This window comes from Vidua macroura, chromosome 36, assembly GCF_024509145.1.
Source record: "Vidua macroura isolate BioBank_ID:100142 chromosome 36, ASM2450914v1, whole genome shotgun sequence".
NCBI classification, from domain to species: domain Eukaryota; kingdom Metazoa; phylum Chordata; class Aves; order Passeriformes; family Viduidae; genus Vidua; species Vidua macroura.
The window spans coordinates 473,491-493,189 of NC_071606.1; the positions used below are offsets into that span (position 1 = coordinate 473,491).

Here is a 19,699-nt window from a genome sequence, read left to right on the forward strand (position 1 = left end):
GCCCTAGCACCTCAACTCGACTATAGCACCAAGTGCCACGTCCAGTCTTTTTTTAAACACATCCAGAGATGGTGATTCTACCACCTCCCTGGGAAGACAATTCCAGTATTTTATTATTCTTTCGGTGGAAAATTTTTTCCTAATATCCAACCTGTACCTTCCCTGACTTGAGCTTGACTCTGTGTCCTCTTGTTCTGCCCGTTGCTGCCCGGTGGAAGAGACCGACCCCCAGCTGTCTACAGCCTCCCTTCAGGAAGTTGTAGAGAGCAATAAGGTCACCTCTTGCCATGGCACCAGCCCGTGGGATGACGCCCAAGTCCTTGGGACAGTTCCCAGTCTCCCACATCAGCCCTTTCCCGGCTGTGGAAAGGATCTAGCAGAGCACTCTGCACAGGAGCTGGGAGCACGGCTTGTGCCCCACAGCATGGCTGTGAGAGGTGAGGTGAGGCTGTGCTGCCCATCTGGGATGGATTATTAACGGGAATTCTTACAAACACTGCTGCTGGTGCAGAATCACCCAGGCTGGCCCATCTCCAAAGCCCTGGGGACCTTGCTGGCTGTTCAGGGGGGACATCTCAGAGCAGCTACTGCCCAAAGCTGATCCATCCCACTGCCTGCCATGGTCCAAGGCAGAGGGAGATCCCTGCAGGGAGGAGTCCTTCCAGCTCCAGGTTACCCACACAGGGCAGGAGGCATCCTCACACTAAGGCAATTCCAGGATCAAAGCAGAAATTAATCAAAGCAGACCTCAGGAAACACCTGCACAACCTGCTCTGCTCAACCCCAAAATGAGGAAGGTGGGGGATGTCCCAGAGACAGCCACAGAAGTGCCCACCAAGCTCTCAGAGCCCTTACATGATAGTCAGGATTGCAGACGTAGGAGATCCAGCCACACTGAACTGGAATTCTTCCTCAAACCTCCCCAGCACGGTGGCACTGAAGGAGACCTGGATCGTCTGGGTCCCACCTGGTGCAATGATGCCCTCCTCGGGTGCAAACTTGAAGCAGAAGCCCACGTTTGCAGTTGAACGGATATAGGTGAAGGGAGCATCAATAGCTCCTTGGTTAATCAGCTTCACCTGCAGCAGCAAGAAAGCAAAAGGGAAATAGATGTGGACTCTTCCCTTCCCGTCAGTTATTGTCTAATGATGCAATTCACACCCAGAAAAGGCAGACGATGCTTTGTGCTGCTGAATGGCAGAAGCAACAAAAAAATACAAGAGGACAAGTTCTGCCTTTGGGTTTCCAAGCAAAGCCGCGGTAACTCCACGTAAGTGGAGTCCATAACCCCGGGGTTGTCCCATGGACACAGAGCACTCCACCTCTATTCAGCATCACCAAGCTCATTCAGACCTGGCCCTGAGAGCAACGTGGGGTGATTGCAGCTGCGTAGTGAATCACCACAGAGCTGCTGCTGCCCCAGCCAGCACAGCTCCAGCAGTGCCATCTACTCATTCACCTTTTCCCATGTCATGAAAACAATACATTGATTATCAGGGATCAGCATCTAAATGTATAGACAGCATCATCTTTGGTAGGAAAGTTCAGCGTGTCTTTCCCTTCCACAGCCAAGCTTTTGAAAGTGTCTGGCATGATGCAGTGCCTCATTTTCTACCTCTTTCAGTTGCTCTCTCTTTGGTTTTTGTTGTGGGTTTTTTTTTTTTGTTTTTTGTTTTGTTTGTTTGTTTCTGTGTTTTTTTTTTTTTTTTTTTCAAACTTGACACTATTGGTGGGGAGGCAAATAGGTAGAAAAATCCTTTGCTTTATTCCCAGGAGCACTTTTCTCTCTCCAGAGTCAGAGATGCACCAAGGTGAAGTGTGGTGAGGGACTGGTCAGCAAGGGAAAGAACTCCCAAGCCCTTTGCAAGGGCCAGCACTGAGCCAGGAGGCTGCATGGCTTTCCTGTGGCTTCCAGGAATAAGCAGGAGACACTTGACTGGAAGCTTTTGGCAGTGGAGTGAAGCTCAAACACAGCCAGGTTGTTCCAGCTGCTTCTGAACAGCCCAGTACAAAGGTGCCTTGTGTCTGGCCCTGCCACAAAAGCCTGTGAACGTGCAAATTTTTGACCTAGTGCTGGTTTCATATGCCAAGGGGTTGTTCTGCAGGAAGCCTCCCAGCTGATCCCCCAAGAAGGGACTGGGGCTTCATGAACAACAGATGCACCTTTCAGAGGGCCCCAGATTTGACCAGTGCATCAAATATTCCCTGCTCACAACTGCCCAGCTTGGCAGGAATTCCACAGCTCCACCAGGCTTGCTGCTGCCTCAGGAGCCATCAGGATCCATCCCAAGCCCTGCTGCTCACCTCATAAACGCGGGGGGTGTTGACAGGAACGTTGCCAAAGTTCAGTGCACGACAGCTGAGTTCAACCAAAGGTCCGTGGCCTTCCCCTGTGAGGCACAGGGGCAGCCTCCTCTCACAGCCTGGGGAGAGATGTGAGATGTCCATTTCAGCACAATAATTCCCTCTGTTACACTGCATTTTCCAGGCTGCCTCCGTGCTAGTCCCTGACTCTGAGCTGGATGCAACCAGCTCCTGATGCTGCAGGAGAAGATATGGACCCTTCTGTTCCCTCAGGAGATATCCCTTGGGGCTGACTTGCAATTTCTAACCCATTCCTTGGGCTGGTTTCCAATCTTAGCCACCAGTCTGCTGAGTTTCAAACATCTCTGATCTCCTGTAGTGACAGGCCATGGAGTAACGGGTATCAATTGAAAGAAAATAAATTTTTTACTGTGAGGGTGGTGAGACACTCGAGCAGGTTTCCCAGGGGCGTTGTGGAGGTTCCAGCCCTGCAAGTGCTCCAAGCCAGGCTGGATGGGCCTGGAGCTCCCTGATCTAGTGGGAGGTGTCCCTGCCCAGAGGCCTTTGAGGTCCATTCCGTCCTGAACTTACTATGATTCTGTGGTTTCCTTCCCATGCACTTAGAGGAGCTTTGAAATCCACTCAGTGCAGGCACAAAGCTCATAAAGAGTTTGGCAATTGCCAAACTACCCGGCCCAGTAGCACACGACTTTGTTGCCAAAGTCCTCAACTTCTGGCACTCAGCACTGTGTTTCATTTCCACAGACTGAGCTGCAAGGTGACAATTCCCAGACAGGGCCAGAAGCGGGTGTTGGCCAAGGGTGCTCCTTCTGCAAACACCCTGGGCTCAGCGGGGCTCAGCCACCTCTGCTCTGGCGGTGTCTGGGCAGTGGGAGTGATCCAGGGTCAGGGAGCCCATTTCTAACTCAGCTCCCACCACCTGATGATGGATCCATGCCAAATGGACCCGTCCTGGAGGTCAGTGGCCATGGGGGGCTTAGTGCTTGCTCACTAAAGCTGTTCTGCTCTGTAGCTCTTTGGCTTTTGAGGAAAAGCTGGCAAAGCCATGGCATGAAAACCTCTCCCTGCACTGCCTGGGTTGTTCTGGGATCAGTAACCCAGACAGGGGTGTTCTGAGCCCTGGCCCTGGAGACTCCCTGGAAGCTGCAGGGCCAGTGGGGTGTGCCAGCACTGCCCTGCTGACCAGGGACTCTTCCCAGCAGTTACAGGGGAGCCCAGTGGGCTCAGGCTTGCACCATGGCTGCACTGAGGGTGAGAGAAGCAGGGGAAAGGAGCTGTACCTGAGATGCTGCAGTAAGCCACACTTTGGTACTCCAGTTCCTCTAGGGGTTTGAAGGTCACCTTGATTTTAACCGAACAATTTGGCCCAATTACTCCCTCCTAAAGCAGAAAGGGACAGCAAAACATTTCTCTTCAAACTGCGCATTTCTTGTTTTCCACCACAGCCCTGCAAGCCTTTATTTAGAGCATCGGTGATGAGTGAACAACACAAGGAGCCCAAGGAAACACTCCAAAGCCAGCTCAGCACACCGCTGGGAGCTCTCAGTGCTCAGCTGATCAGCTCTCACTCTCCACAATATTGCTACTGCTCTGACACAAGCCCTTGGTCACATCATGCTGCTGTCAGCCGCAGTGGGATGTAACTGCCACTGCGCACTCATGGCTCTTCACAAGAAGAGAACATGATCCCCTTCCTTGGAAATAAAAATATTAGTTGAACCTGTTTTGAAAGAAAGCAGAGGTGGGGATTATTCTGGGGTTTACTCCAAGGTGAGAAGGGATTTTGCACTGTGCAGACACCAGGCATTCATCGTCTCTCACAATGCCAGTACTCAGAATCAGGGCTCTGGATGATGGGAGGATGTGGTGGTTTGCTTGCACAAACAGAAAAGGAAAAGGTTTTCTTGTCCCTGTGTGCAGGAGAACTCAAAAGGCCCATTTAAACCTTCCACCCTTGTGTCCAGACTCACAGAGGACACTGGAAGGGACACTCAGAAACAGTGCAAGGCGTGGTTACAGGAGGGCATTGGCATTTCTGTGATTAACCTTGGGCTGAATTTGGCCTCCTTTTCCCAGCCAACCGTGGCAAGCTTGAGGTCAGTATGTGAACAGCCAACGCCCTCTGCTGAACACCCAACTCCAGCACCCTCTGCTGAGCCCCAGGCACCACGTGTCGGGGGAGCCCCTGCCTACAATAACTGCTCCCTGTGGACACGGCAAGGACACGCACGGAGCGCCCTTGAGCTCGAGCCCTGGCAGCAGAGCTCGGCTTTGTCAGGCTCCCAGCCCTGCCCAGAGCCTGCAGGGCAGAAGTGCTTTTAGCAGCCAGCTCTGCAGCTGCACCAAAACTCCATGTCCTCCCTCCCAGCACATTGGGCCAGCTGAGCATCTGCCGAGTGACCGCATCTGGGGGGGTGGGAGAAGGAGGAGGAGGAGGGAGGAGGAGGAGGAGGAGGAGGAGGAGGAGGAGGAGGATGAGGAGGACGAGGAGGACGAGGAGGAGGAGGAGGAGGAGGAGGAGGAGGAGGAGGAGGAGGAGGAGGAGGAGGACGAGGACGAGGATGAGGACGAGGACGAGGAGGACGAGGAGGATGAGGAGGACGAGGAGGACGAGGACGAGGAGGAGGACGAGGAGGTGGAGGAGGAGGACGAGGAGGATGACGAGGAGGACAAGGAGGACGAGGACGAGGAGGACGAGGAGGACGAGGAGGACGAGGAGGACGAGTAGGAGGAGGAGGAGGAGGAGGAGGAGGAGGAGGACGAGGACGAGGACGAGGACGAGGACGAGGACGAGGACGAGGAGGACGAAGAGGACGAGGAGGACGAGGAGGACGAGGAGGACGAGGAGGACGAGGAGGACGAGGAGGACGAGGACAAGGACAAGGAGGAGGACGAGGAGGACGAGGACAAGGACAAGGAGGAGGAGGAGGACGAGGACGAGGACAAGGAGGAGGACGAGAAGGACGAGGAGGATGAGGAGGACGAGGACGAGGAGGACGAGGAGGACGAGGACAAGGACAAGGAGGAGGACGAGGAGGTGGAGGAGGAGGTGGAGGATGAGGACGAGGACGAGAAGGATGAGGAGGACGAGGAGGATGAGGACGAGGACGAGGACGAGGAGGACGAGGAGGACAAGGAGGACAAGGAGGACAAGGACGAGGAGGACGAGGACAAGGACGAGGACGAGGACAAGGACGAGGAGGAAGAGGAGGAGGAGGAGGAAGAGGAGGAGGAGGAGGAAGAGGAGGAGGAGGAAAACGGGGTTCTCAGCTATCACTTACCACTGGCTCAATGGAAAAAATGTCATCGGAGAACAGCATGGGGTCTTCTTGCACCTTTGCTATCTCCTCCGGGACCGTGTTGCTCGGGAGGGCAGTGTAATCTTCACAAGAGCCCTTCTCCTTCTCTGTTTTTTCCTCCTCCGTCAAATCTTCCGGCCACATCTCTGTCCATGGCTGAAGAAAACGACACTGCCTGCAGCCACAGGAGAGACAAGGCCAGCAGATTGTTTAATAAGCCACATATTTGCAGAGGGAAGTGTGAGTGCAGGAGGGCAAAGCACTTGGGGAGGAGCAGCAGCAGCTCCCCAGCAAGGGCTGACCCCAAGCCATGAGGGTCCCACATGGATCAGAGGATAACTTGCTGTTCACTGGCACAGCAGGTAGTTTTACTCCACACTTGCAAGCTCGGGAGAGGTTTCCAAAGCCAGGGTCCCTCAAGAGAACCTCCTGGCTCAAAGCCTCTGCCAAAACTGAGGGAGAATCCACCAGGCACTTCAGGTGGCTTTTCCTACCACTGAGCTGCTCGGGGGAGGCAGATAAAGATCATGGAGCAGAACTTCCCTGGCAAGGGGAGAGGAAGTTGGGTTGCAGCTACGTCTTACCAGCATCACTCTTTGTTTCTTCCATTTTGGACCTGCCCTGTTCCCCACTCTGCCTTTCACAAGAGCATCCCAGTGGAAATTGATGAATTCAGGCACCGCACCCCTTCAGTGACATTCAAGGCTTTATGCATGAAAACAGAGGCTCTGAGAGGGGAAGGGACTTTGTTGTGCAGGAGGGAGACAGCAAACTCCTGGAGAGGCCTTCTCATGATCCAGAGCTTTTTGGGTCCCATCCCAGTGCATGGTAGCAGAATGTCCTGAGAGGGAAATCCTGCACTATCTCCTCTCATAAAAAAAAGTCCTCTCTGCTCTGAGATCTCAAAAGCTGCTCTGACAGCAGAACAGTGGCCTTGGAGCTATAACCATGCCTAAGACTGGAAGTAAAGAGGAACAAAATGTCCTGGTGGCAGTCTAGGACACAAACTGGCATGAAAACAGATGTAATTGGGAAAAAAAAATAAAAAAAAACACAAAACCAAAACCAGGTTGAAGTTTACTTTGGGGAAACCTAGTTGCTTCTGAGGGGAAAGTGGATCACCTGGGGTCCGGGCTGAGGCAGGGAAGTGGGAAAAAATGGAAATAAACAGCCCAGGGAAGTAGGCAGAGAAGGGCATGGGGTTTTTTGTTAACACGCAGAGCTTGTATGGAAGTCAGAGACTGGATGAGGAGATAGAGAACAGTGGAAAACCAAGAAGCCCAGGGCACTAAAGGACCCTCTCACCAGCCATACAGGTGGGCAAGGGTCCATCTCCTGGTCCTTTGCAGGCAATGCAAAATGGCTCTGGGACTGCAAGCGACCTGGCCCGCAGCAACCAGGGGCTTGGCAGTTTTGGCCCAGCAGTTTTGGCCTGGTGTTTTTTCATTTTTTGCGTGGCAATTGGCACAAGCAGGCTGAGCAGAAAGGGTGCAGCCACCCACCCTCCTTGTGTAGTGGGTTGTGTCTTTCTGCTGGTTGCGAGGTGCTCGCCTTTTTTTTTTTCTTTTTCTTTCTTTCTTTCTTTCTTTCTTTCTTTCTTTCTTTCTTTCTTTCTTTCTTCTTTCAGCTTTTTTTTTTTTTTTTTTTTCCCAGCTATGGTTTACAAATGATGAAAAGCCATTGCTGCTGCTGCTGCTGCCAGCAGGAGTGCACTAAGTCAAACAGAACCCCCCAGGAAGGACGCAGCTGTCCAGGCCCCTGGCTGCAGGGAGGCTCTGAGCCTGGTGTTAATACCAGAGGAAGTGCAAAAGACACCTGCGTGTGGTGTGGGCAGCTGAATGATCTGCTCTGCCCGGTGGCAGAGCTTAAGGAAGAAGTGGAAAGGCTGAGGAGCATTAGGGAGAGCGACACAGAAATAAACTGGTGGAGTTACAGCCGTCCAACCCTGAGAGAAGCTCAGCAGGAGCCAGAGGAGCCCTGCCCTTCTTGGCATCAGGCAGAAGGAGGAGACCTAGGAGACAGTGGGGAATGGAAATGGGTCTCTGCTGGGGAGGTCATAAAATTCCGTCCTGACCACCACCACCTACCCAGGTGCCCTGACAGAATAGGTATGAGGCTTGGCTCCAGAGGCTCTGCCAGATGACACTACAGAAAAAATTCTGCCTGGAGAGTCTCCCAGCTGCACTTGGTCTGTCACACAGATCACAGCCTCAAGCATTAAGAGGAAAAGAAGGGTAGTGCTAGTAGGTGACTCCCTTCTAAGGGGAGCTGAGGGTCCTGTAGATCGACTGGATCCATTCCACAGGGCAGTCTGCTGCCTCCCTGGGGTCCAGGTACAGCAGGGATATCACCAGGAAGTTCCCTAATGACTAAATGAACTTCATCTGTTCACCACTGTCTGGGCTACAGTGACCGTGAAAGAACAGAGTTCTCAATATTCGGTGAAACAAGGAGGGGCATCAACAAAACTTCCACTCTGGACTTCTGGAGGGCAGATTTGGCCTGTTCAAGAGACTGATTTGGCAAGAACCCTGGGAAACAGCCCTTAAAGACAAAGGGGTCCAGGAAGGATGGACATACTTCAAGAAAGAAGTCTTGAAGGCACAGGAACAGATTGTCCCTGTGTGCTGAAAGGCGAGCTGACAGGGAAGACAACCAGCCTGGATGGGCAAGGAGCTTCTGAAGGAACTAAGGGGAAAAAAGAGGGTGTATCACCTTTGGAAAGAGGGTGAGCTGTTGAAGGATGTTGCCAGGCCATGGAGGAAGAAGATCAGAGAGGCAAAAGCCCAATGAGAACTTGAGGAAATCCAGTCATTGCAACCAACCTTTCCTTGCCAAAATGCCATCCTTGTTTGGAGTAGAAGTGGAACTGGAATGCTAAGTGCTGAGCTCCTGAAGCCAGCAGGGACACACACCTGAGAGCCAGGCATGGTTTCCTTGGCCTAAAGCACTGAAAAGCACCAACACCCCCCTGAGGCCACACGTCAGTTTTAGCCGTGGGCCGTGTATCTCACTGAAATGGATCTGTCAGACCAACCTCCTCTTCTCTTTATTCTCCTCTTCCTCAGTAGGAAAAGCCTTCCACTGGAAGTGGGCCGTGACGTTACTCCTGTTTTTAATGAACATGGTTGCGTGGTTGGACATGGTGATGAAAGTCGTCTCAACCTCCACGAAATTTGTGCTCAACCCAACACGGACAGCTCCAGCTTCTCCGTGGAGCTCTGTGTGGATAGTTTCTTCACCTGGAACAAAGCAAAGGGGAGTCTTTGCTCAGCTCAGTTGCTGATGGAAGCACAAGGACCAGAGCAAACTGCAGGTCACAGGAGAAAGTGTCACAGCTTTTAGCTGAATGAGCAGTTCCATGGATCAGTACATTTATCACATCCTGACAGCTCTGGGGGTACAGCGTGAGGATGTCCTGGGCACCCCCTTAAACAGCTGATTTCTGAGAGTGTTTGTGCAGATTTGACCCCAAGGTGACAGTACGTACAGTGAGATTTGTCAATGTGCTCCAGTGGCCCACTCAGATCACCAGGATTTCTGCATCAAAGTCCTTCAGGTGACGCTGAGGAGCCCAGTTCAGTCCTGGCTTGCCCAGGGTCTCCCCTGGGCATCCCACGAGACTCCTGTCTCTCCTGATCCCTTGGATCCCTTGTTGCTGACCAGCAAATACACCTGGGGGCATGTGGGCAGCAAAAGGAGGCCCAGAGGAACAAGTGGAGTGACAGCCCACAGCAGGAGGGGACACAGGTGAGGAAACACAACCAGCCTGGCTCTGCAATATGACAAACCACTACAAAATGAACACCGTGAAAATCATCATCATCTCCCTGTCCAAACCCACAGCTGCATTAGTCGTGAAATATTTTATATTGTTCTGATCTCAAAACCCAAGCTGGAGCACAGCAAATTCAATAAAAAAGGGACAAAGGAAAGATTAATGAGAACAGAACAACTTCTACATGAACACTGAACGGGCTTCCTCAGTCCAGAAATCAAATGCGAGATAGATGTGAGAGGTTTGCAACAGCTTGAACGGCCTGGGAAATGGGGACAAGGAAAAATTTGTCTTGATTTGTCACCAAACAGGAACTCGAGGGCCTGGAAACGTTATTAGACAGAAACTAAATATATGTGGAAGGGCAACCTAGAAAAAGGGTCTGTGACAAGCCAATGGAGAAGCAGCATACGGGACAGAGGTGTGCAAGAAACACATTGCACTGGAGAGAGTCTGATGGAAACCTCACACCTCGCATACAGCACTGCCCAGGAATAAAACAAAACTTCACCCAGGCACAGCCTCACGGTCGTGCAGAATCAGGGTTCCTCCTTCCTCCACTCAGCAACTCCCAGCAAAACAGGAATGCAAAAATCTTAGCCCTGTTAGAGGGGATCCACTTTATCAAGCCCCTAAACACCAAGGGGCTTGATAAACACAACAGAACAGTTGATCACACAACAGAAAACAGTTATCAACACAAGAGTTGATAACACAACAGAAAACTCTGTTTTCTTTGGGGTAAAGCTGGAACAGGGGAGGGACCTCTGGAGGGAATGGAGGGGGATGGGACAATCCCCATGGGATGGGACAGGGAGAGATGGTGGAGAAGTGTCCTGTGCCCCGTGCAGGGCCCAGCACTCACCGGTGTTGCAGCACAGCCACCCGGAATGGTCACCGGTCGTCAGCGGGTGAAATCCCACTGTCACCCGCATGCTGTCGCCAGCGCCCAGAGTTCCCGTGGTCGGAACCACGGAGAAAGGACTGCAACACAAAGAGAGGGCAGCAGCTGCAACGCTCTGCTTCCTTTTGTTGCTCTTTCCCAGCCCTGTTATCACCCAAAGGTGTTTTGCACAAGGACAGATCCTCACCTCTGGGTGCTCAGCTGGTAATGAGCTGCCCGGTTACCGACATTGCGAACCAGCAGAGTCTTCTGGGTGCTGTACTTGACCGGACAGGCCGAGAAGTCCAGCTGGTCAGGGAAGTTCAGGATAGCTCGGCCACCAATGGCCCGAATTGGCACAACTATCCTTTCACTTTCAGTGATGCAGACAAGCTGGTGGGAATAATCCTGCAGGAAAAGAAATTAGCGGGCAGAATGTAATTAAACCACATCTAAGTCTACTTAAAATGTAGCAATCGGGGATCTAATACAATCTGATGGAACTGGGAAATCACACATAGCCATGAGAACAAAAGGTGACCTGAGAGACAGGGGGGAAAATAATCTACCACCTTTCTTGTGTTCAACTTAAAGAAGAAAGACTGGACAGACTCAAGTGACACAGTAATAAACTTTTGCTTATATCTTATGAGACGAACAGATATTAAAACCTGTGCCCCTTTCCATCAGTTGTGTGCCCATGAACAGGCAGTTCTCCTTTAGGGCCCCAGTACCCTGAGGTGCTGAGCTGGGATTGGCTCTCTCAGAGAGGAGCTGAGGGAGAGCAGAGCACCTTGTAAGCTGAGGCATCTGCTGGAATTCCATGCCCTGCTCATCCCACAGCAGCCGTGCATTTCCCTCCTCCAGCCTTGGTCTCCAGCACAGCCATGGAGGCTCTTTGGGCTCTTGACTGTTCCTGCAGCCAGCAAGGGCAGCTGAGCTCTGCCTTTGGCACAGTCAGCCCTGGCCAGCGCAGGCCATGCTCAGCAATTCCTTGTCTGCGCCCAGCCTTGCTGCCAGCCCTGGCAGCGGCTGCGTGGCCCCTTTGTGGCCCTGTGCTGGCCCAGCCATGGTGCCACAGCCCCTGTGCAGGCCCAGCCCAGGACAGGAGCATTGCAGCTGGGAACGGCCCCTGTGCCGTGGTGCCCACGGCAGCCTTGGGGCTCTGTGCCCCATGGCCTCTCTGCTGGGCAGCCTCTGCCAGCTCCTGCCGAGCCCCTGGCACCTGTGGGGCTGCACAGACAGCCCTGGCCCGGGCTCTGCCGGCCTCTGGGCCAGCAGAGAGACCGGCCAGGGCTGGCCATGGCCGGGAACAGGCCCTGAGCCCCGCAGGAAGATGGAGCTGGGCCACAGCCAAACTCAGCCCAGGCCAAAGCTGGGCTCAGCAGCCAGGGCTGCCAAGGGCTGGGGACAGAGGCTGGTGCTGACAAATGTCCTGGAGCCCCTCCCTGCTCAGTCCATGCCCCCAAGGGCACAGAGCAGCCTCATCTCTCAGGCATTGCCTGTTTTCCATGCCTTGCACAGGCGCTGGCCCTGCCCCACAAGGCCTGGGCTGAGTCCTGCCCCTGCACGCTCAGCCAGGCTGAGATGGTCACTGATGGTTTCTCTGTCAGCCTCTCCCAGCCCAGCCCAGCTCCCTGCAAGCTCTGCCAGCTGCCCTGAGCTCTGTGCAGCACCAAGGGCCTCTCCCCAGCACAGCCCAGCCGGCTCTGGCCCCACAGCTCTGCTCAGGCCAGGCTGCTCTGGCCACTGGCCCCACGGCCTCAGCCCCTGCCAAGGGCACAGCAGCAGCTGCAGCTCAGCCAGGACTCAGCCCCACCATGGGGGAAGGGGCTTGGCCAAGGCACAAGGAGGCTCCCTGGCTGCCCTGCTCCCCTCGGGCTCAGGTGCTGAGAGCTCTGCAGCCCCTGCTGCCATCCCATCTACCCAGGCCAGCACAAGAGCCCCGGCCTTGGGGCCCTCCAGAGCTGCTCCTGCTCCAGGCCCAGGGCCCATCCCAGAGCTGGGGCAGCCACAAAGCTGTGCCCATTTCTGCTCATTGCTGCTCTGATGAGGATGCATCCTCAGCCACTTGGAGGTTGCTGATGGATTTTACTACTCCACAGGCCTCTTCTTTTTTGAGCTCTTCAGTTCAGGAATTCAGTGAGAAAAGCTCAGAAACATTTGTTCAAAACACCCAAACAAGAGAAGCCCATGGGAATAATTCAAGTCTTCTGTTCCTCTGTGGTTATTAGACAGATTTCAGAAGTGTATTCAGTGTGGATCTAATATATTGAAAACAATGAAGAGAGAATTGTTTTGTCCTGTTAAGTCTTCTTTTCCTGTTTAGAGATTGAGATCAGCAATGTCCAGTTTGATAGAAAAGGGCCAGGAGACCAGCTCCTTTTTAAAGCCTTTATGAATTGATCAGCTCTGGGTGGGAGCCCGAGGGGTCGCGCTCACCGCCGCTGCTCCCTTTGGCGACGCAGAGGAGGAGGTGATCAGTTTTGCCTCACAGCAGAACTGGGACTCCCGTCCTCACGGGCGTGCCTAGGAAGACGGCTTCTGGCTCGTCGGCTAGGGTTCCTCATTCCACTCCGGTTACTCTAGGTGGTGGTGACCTCCAAAACCCTGTTGGATGGAATAGGGGGGCTTTCCCCCAGCAAGTCCAGTCACTTAATTTTCTGAATTTTTAGGTTGGCTCGTTGTTTCTAGGGTCTTTTGTTGGATTTTCTTCTGCTTTGCTTAATTTGCATATTACTGGGACTGTTTCCAGCCGCCATTTTGGGAGCAGCAGAGGCAATACCTGAGGGACTCAATAAGGGCACAGGTAAAGGGAGTACAACCAGGGGTATGTAAGGGGTCTAACAGTGTATAAAACTGTAAAATAGTTGATGATTGTTAAGCATGTACTGTTAGTTTGGTTATTATAGTGTCAATGGGGTTAAAAGGGGAGTTATACGGAATACAGTACTCAACTTATCGTATTACACCTAAAGTGAATCCCCCCAAGCAAAAAGGAGCCAGGCTGGAGAGAACTGTAAGGGCCAATCAGTGCTTTAACTGAATGAAGGATCCCAACAGAAACCAAGGCAAAGGAACAAAAAACAGTATAAAAAGGGGGGGGCATCCGAGTCGGTGAGACTGTGCCGCTCCACCTGGACCATCGGGAACATCCCTGCTCAAGAAAGGAAGAGCAAGCTCCAGCTCTGCAGCATCCTTGCTCAGGAACGCTCCTGCTCTACCCGCGGGCCCCCTAAGCTTTAGGCCTTATCATAAATGCTGAAATCACTTTAGAACCGGGAGTGTGTTCCCGTTTTTGACAGTATGTCAGTTAGACACCAAAAGGGAAAACCTGCATCAGCAGCAGCTGAAAACAAAGCTAGAATCTAAGCTGACAGATTTCAGATTTTAATTTCTGGGTTTTAAAAGTCATTTGGCTCAATCCAGAACTCCATAAAGCCGTTTAGTCTCCCCTTGAAAAAAAGAAATATTCTCATTAGAACACATTTTCCAGTGATGCAGCTGCTGTTAGACAACAAGGGGAAACATATAGGCAGGCAGATTCCTTGCTCCTCTCTTTCTCACCTCAATAAATTTGCCACCGTTAGGATAAACCATGAGAACACAAAATTCTCTTCCAATTACATACATAAAAAGAGTTTTTAATTCATTCTTCCCAAGTTAATTTGTAAGGCTTTCATAAAAGATTGGAATGATGGTCTTTTCTCTTCCAGATGGACAATGTTTTATTAGACCAATTCAAGACAAGGCTTCACTTTCAGCTCGTAACACGTGAGAATGTCACGTGAAAACCAAGAAGCAGATTCTGGCCAGAGCACTGGTTTGAACCTGCTTCGGGCTGGAGTCACCTGACCGAGTTCTTTTGGCGTGTATTTTGAGTGTCTTGCATTGAAACCATGCAAGAGCAAGTCAAAGGCAGGCATCATAGAAATAGCCACTAAATAGATAAAGGTAAAAGATTGAATTATAAAAACTGTGCTTTTCTAAGCGGAAAATCTTTTTGCTGAGCTTGAGACTGCACTGTGTGACTGACATGAGGCTTTGCTGACAGATTATGCATGAACAATCCAGAACCTCCTGACTTCTCCATCAATTTGTATCTTGTGTATTTTATCCTTGCCCACTCTAGAAAAGCTAGAAAATTAAGGAAAACATGCACAGTGATTAAGAAAACACAGTGCAATTTAGGAACCATTCAAGAAAACCATGGTTAAATTGCCTATATGTTGTATCCAGAGATGACCCAAACAATTGCTGCTGAAGAACTTAAATACCATTAACTTTATTACCAATTTTCAAAGGCAGGTGGAGTTGCTCTTCCTGCTCGAAGAATTGAACAGGACTCTTGCTATTAGCAATTAAATTATTATTTGATTCCAGCTTAATATGATTTCAGAGACTCATTATAGCTCTAAAACTGTAGAACACTGTGTGCTTTGTGGATGAAAAGACCAGAGAACTGTGAACAATTCTAGGGATTTATGTCTATCATATTGATTGGTCAGGGCAGTATGTGAGCTCCTGTGAAATCCTTTGACAAAACATTATAGTTTATCATACTTAACTTGAAAGGATTCCCTGTCTTTGCCAGGTGTCAGTTTCAGAGAAGCACAGAACCAGTTAGCTTGTAAGCGATCTCTGAGATCACTGCGCCAAGCTTTGCACCAAACACCACCTTGTCAACCAGACCAGAGCACTGAGTGCCACATCCAGCTGGTCCTTGAACACCCTCAGAGACGGCGGCTCCACCACCTGCCAGGGCAGTGCCTTCCAACATTTAAAAATCCTTTCTGTGAAGAAATTCCTCGCCCCCATCTTACTACAACCTCCTGCCAGGCTGGTGTAGAGAGTGACAACGTTCCCTATTGCCCTGATTTTTTAAAAGTGTTAAGTTTTCCTGTATAGTTCTTTTGAAAGCTTTGGCGTTCTTTTAGAAGTTTTCTATGCTTTCTGATGTTTACATATTTCTAATGGAGTTCTCAGGCACTGTTCATGGAAATAATGATTATTTTGCATACTTCTTTGTGGAAGGAGAGACTTGATGGACTGTTAGTTAGACCAGTGTGGTTGGAGAAGTAGCAATTTCATCCACTGTCACTTTTAGAATTCTATATATTGCAAAGTCAGAAATAAAATTAGCTCTTTTTCTCTTTTGAACTTACCAAGCTTCTGTGGACTCATTTTGCGTCCAGTAGCGACAGTTCCCCCTGGGCCTCCTTTGCTCAAGACTGAGCCCTCCCCAGCTCCCTTTGTCCTCTCAGCCATTTCTCATCAGATGTACTCTCTAGACCTTTAATCAACTTCCTTTCTCTTCTCTGGACTTGCTCCAGCGCCTCAAAGTCCTCCTTTGGATGACGCCAAGCTGGGTCAGAGGGCGGAGCTGCTGGAGGACAGGAAGGCTGCAGAGGGCCCTGGACAGGCTGGATCCATGGGCTGACACCACTGGCATGAGGCTAAACAGGACCAAGAGCTGGGTCGTACACTTTGGCCGCACTAATCAGCTGGGAAGCTGATTGACAAGGGCTGAACCTGAGCCCAGGTGTGCCCAGGTGGGCAAGAAGGCCAACAGCACCGGGCCGGTCTCAGCAATAGTGTAGCCATCAGGACCAGGGCAGTGATTGTCCTTCTGTGCTGGGCACAGGTGAGGCCACGCCTCGAGGGCTGTGTCCCTCTCTGAGCCCCTCAATAATAATTAAAGTTTCTCTAGCTTTATTCATTATTTGCCTCCTTTCCCTGCCCGGCTGTGACTGGAACTACACCAAAGGGAAAGTGCCTGCAGCCGAGGGAAGGCTGTGGTTGGGTATCTGCTTCTGTTTGTCGTTGCTGTTGTTTGTTTGCCTTCTTGTACACACTGGTAAAGAACTGCTACTCCTTTTCCCATATCTTTGCCTGAAAGCCCCTTAATTTCAAAGTTTCAATAATTTGGAGGGAAGGGGGCCACATTCTCCATTCCAGAGAGCTCCGGCAGACACCTGTCTTTCAAACCAAGACAAGCTGACAATTAACAATTTATTAACAATTGTTTATTAACACTTAACTGACAGTTATCTATTACTTATCAATCTAATCAACAAGTAGTTAATTAACTTAGCTAACTAAAAGGTAGGACAGAGGTGTTCACTGGAACTTGGGAGGGTAGCTGCAGAGGTCTCTGGTGAAGGGTGGGAGACCAGCAGCTGCAGCAGGCACTGACGGATGCTGGAGCTGACACAAACGCTGTCACTCAGGTGCTGCTCTCCAGAGCACCTCCTTCTCGGGTCCCTGGCCTTCCTCTGTCTGCTCTAATGGTTCACCCAGACTCTTCTGCTCCCAGGCTCTGCCTTTCACCATCACCCACGCCATCTTCTGATCTGGCTTCAGGTTAGGAATCCTAGGAAGAAAGGGACTGGTGTTAGCCAGAGGAACATTCCCAGCCAGCTGCTTTCCTGTCTCCTTGCAGGGCACGCAGTGTTGCATCCTGTCTCTGTGCAAGCAGCGAGCAGCAGATTAAACAACTGCAGTCGCTGCATGGAGGCTGCAGAGGTGCAAGGGCAGGAACATGAGCAGTCAAATGCCTGGGGACCAACTACAGCACATGTGGAGAAGCAGGCCTTGCTTGTCCCAAAAGGAAGCAGAGTTGGGGACTGGCTGGTCCCTGGATCTCTCGTTCCAGATTTTGCAACCCCCCAGGAGCTTACTGTTTCATACAGTGTCTTTTCCCAGTGCCTCCCCACCACGGGATGAAAGATGATGATGAAAGATGATGACCTTTCTGTGCTCCTGCGGGTGTTTCTGCCATCTCTGGGGCTGCCTGTCTCCAGGCCCACCTCCCCATCCCAGTCAGAGGGACTGAAGGGAGGGTGCTAGGGGATGAACCAGGCTGGGCTTGATGCCCAGCAACAGGACAAGAGGCAATGGGCAGAACCTGAACAGGAAATTCCTGAACCTGAACCTGAGGAAGAATTCCTTTCCTGTGCAGGTGAGAAGTTGCCCAGAGAGGGTGTGGAGTCTCCCTCGCTGGAATTGTTCCAGAGCCCTCTGGACACAACCCTATGCCATGTGCTCCGGGATGACCCCGCTTGAGCAGGGAAGTGGGACCAGATCACCTACCGTGGTCCCTTCCACCCTGTCCCACCCTGTGATTCAGTGATACCCATCAGTAGCGTGAGTTGGCAAGTGTGCAGACGTTTCCCACCTGCACAGCATGGTGGTCTTAAACATCCCCGTGCTCTGCGGGCAGAACCGGACGTGAAAGGTCTGCTTCTGGCCAGGAGCGATGATGCCATGGTAGGGGCTGATGGAGAAGACCTTGTGGACAACATCTGGAAAGACTTCCAGGGAGGGGCTGACATGATCCTGCTGCTCGGACTCCTGCTCCTGCTCAGAATCCTGGTCCTGCTCAGAATCCTGCTCCTGCTCGGAATCCAGCTCAGAATCCTGCTCCTGCTCAGAATCCTGCTGCTGCTGCTGCTCGAGCTGCTCCTGCTGCTGCTGGGAATCCTGCTCCTCCAGCTGCTCGGAATCCTTCTGCTGCTTGGCAGGCTGCTGCAGCTGCTCCACTTTAGGACGCGTCTCAGAAGGATGGTCCTGCTCCCACCGGAAAAGACACAGCAGCTTTCTGCGATGCTTTACAGTATCATAGGAGAGGAACCGACCTGCAGGGAGGAAGAGGACACCTTTCAAAGACAAAATCCTGTGTTCCCAGCAACTCGGCCTCCTGCTGCAGGTAGGTGGGGGAGAGCTGGGATGCACTTGGAGCATCTCTGGCCAAGGACTTTCAGCGGGAAATAGAGCGTCTGGGAGCAGGGTCTCTGCCTGCAGCACACACTCCTGTGCCAAAGCAGGAGAGCTGCTTTTAGACAGTGACTTTGCGCTTGCCCTGGAGTGGGGAACTGCACACAGACAGTGGCTGCAGGGCAGCTCACTCGTTACACCACTGTTTTTCCCAGTCTCTGACTTGGCAAAGAGATGATCTGATGTCCCCCTTCTCAGTCCTGACCCAGCACGTGGCTCTCCCCAGAGCCTGGCTCAGCTCCTTTGCAGAGCAGAAGTGGCAGAGCAAGAACAGAAGGGGCTGAAAGGCAGAGGGGGACAAGGAGAAAACTCTCCAGCTGCAGCTGGGAAGATGCTGATGAAAGTGGATGTGTGGACAAGGATGAAAAAGCAATTCATGTTTTGGAGTGAAAGTGGCAGGGTCTTCTCCCCAGGCCCTCAGCTACCAAGTGAAATGGTCTTACGCATCAGAGTGGTTGAGTATGGCTTCTTGGCTGGTTCACTCTCTGCAGCTTTCTCCCAGAAGTATTTCAGAGCTACCTCGCCTGTGTTGTGCATCGTGAAACTGAAAAGCAAGAAGGACGAATTAAAAAAAACATCCAAGAAGTATAAAGCAAATAGTAGAGTAATATTGTCTGGTGGACTGCTGGGACTGACTCCTGGTACCACTTTCTCCTGAGGAGCATCTTCTTCCCCAGGCAACCCTGCCATGCTCAGACTGCTGTCCAGGGTGGCCCAAAACAGCATTTCCAAGTGTGGAAGTTTAAGAGAAAAGGGCCAAGATGGTGCCCAGGACATTGAAGCTAAGGGGCTTGCTCTGGACTTTAGGTCTTGGTTTGACTGCAAACTTATTTTTGAGCAGATGAGGACAGGTGACACGCAGTGGAAGCAAACCCATGGCTGTTCTCAGCAGAAAGGTATGGCAGCACTGAGCCTCTCCTGAGCACCATCTCCCACTTGGCTTGGCGTGCACGTAAAAGGGCCTGTGCTGGTTTGGGCTGGGGCAGGGTTCTGGGAAGCAGCTCTGGGCTAGCCCTGGGCAAAGGCAGCTCCCGCTCGCAGGGCCCTGCCTGGCCTCCAGCACTCACGTGGCTGTCCTTGTCTGGAAGGGCAAGGTATCCTTGAACAGAACCATGTCCGTGTTCAGCTCAAACTGGGCGTAGGCAACAACAGCACTGAGGTACACCTCGGCCTCCTGGCTGCTCTCCTCCAGCACAGCGTGAGCCGCTTCCGGGACTGTCTCAACCGCCTGCAAACAGAGGAGGGAGGAATCACTGAGCAGAGCCCACAAGGTCAGGCTGAGAAGGGGATCTTCTGGCCTCCAAGATCAGCCTCATAGAGGGACCCACATTCACTTTTACTTCCCTGGAAAGCTGACAAAATTGGGACTGCTCTGCTACAGTAGCTGTTTCTACCCACTGATCCAAGCGGTCACTAGCACAGCTGTTAATATCCCCATGGAGACTATGGCTGCGTTCTAGTCCCTGTACTTCAGCCTTGTAGAGGGACTGGCTCTTTTCCGGGTCCCCTATAAATCCAGCAGGTCTCAAAATTAGGATGAAGTTTCCCTGCTGGAGCTCTGTGGATGGAGAACCCCAAGACTGAAGAGTTCTAGAAAGGATCTTCTTCTTCTTGTCTTAGGAGAAAGTGCTCTCCAGA

General features: G+C 51.9%; 1 protein-coding gene and 1 long non-coding RNA gene across 2 annotated transcripts in view; one reads left to right on the plus strand and one right to left on the minus strand.

The window, feature by feature from the left end:
• Positions 1-19,699, plus strand: part of LOC128821200 (zinc finger protein 208-like) — a 1,118,338-nt gene that overhangs the window by 450,652 nt on the left and 647,987 nt on the right. The window lies entirely within an intron of this gene.
• On the minus strand, positions 16,294-17,499 carry LOC128821217 (uncharacterized). Its single transcript, XR_008441045.1, has 2 exons — positions 17,463-17,499; positions 16,294-16,658 (listed from the first exon to the last, which is right to left on the minus strand). It is a non-coding gene; the product is annotated as an uncharacterized LOC128821217 (long non-coding RNA).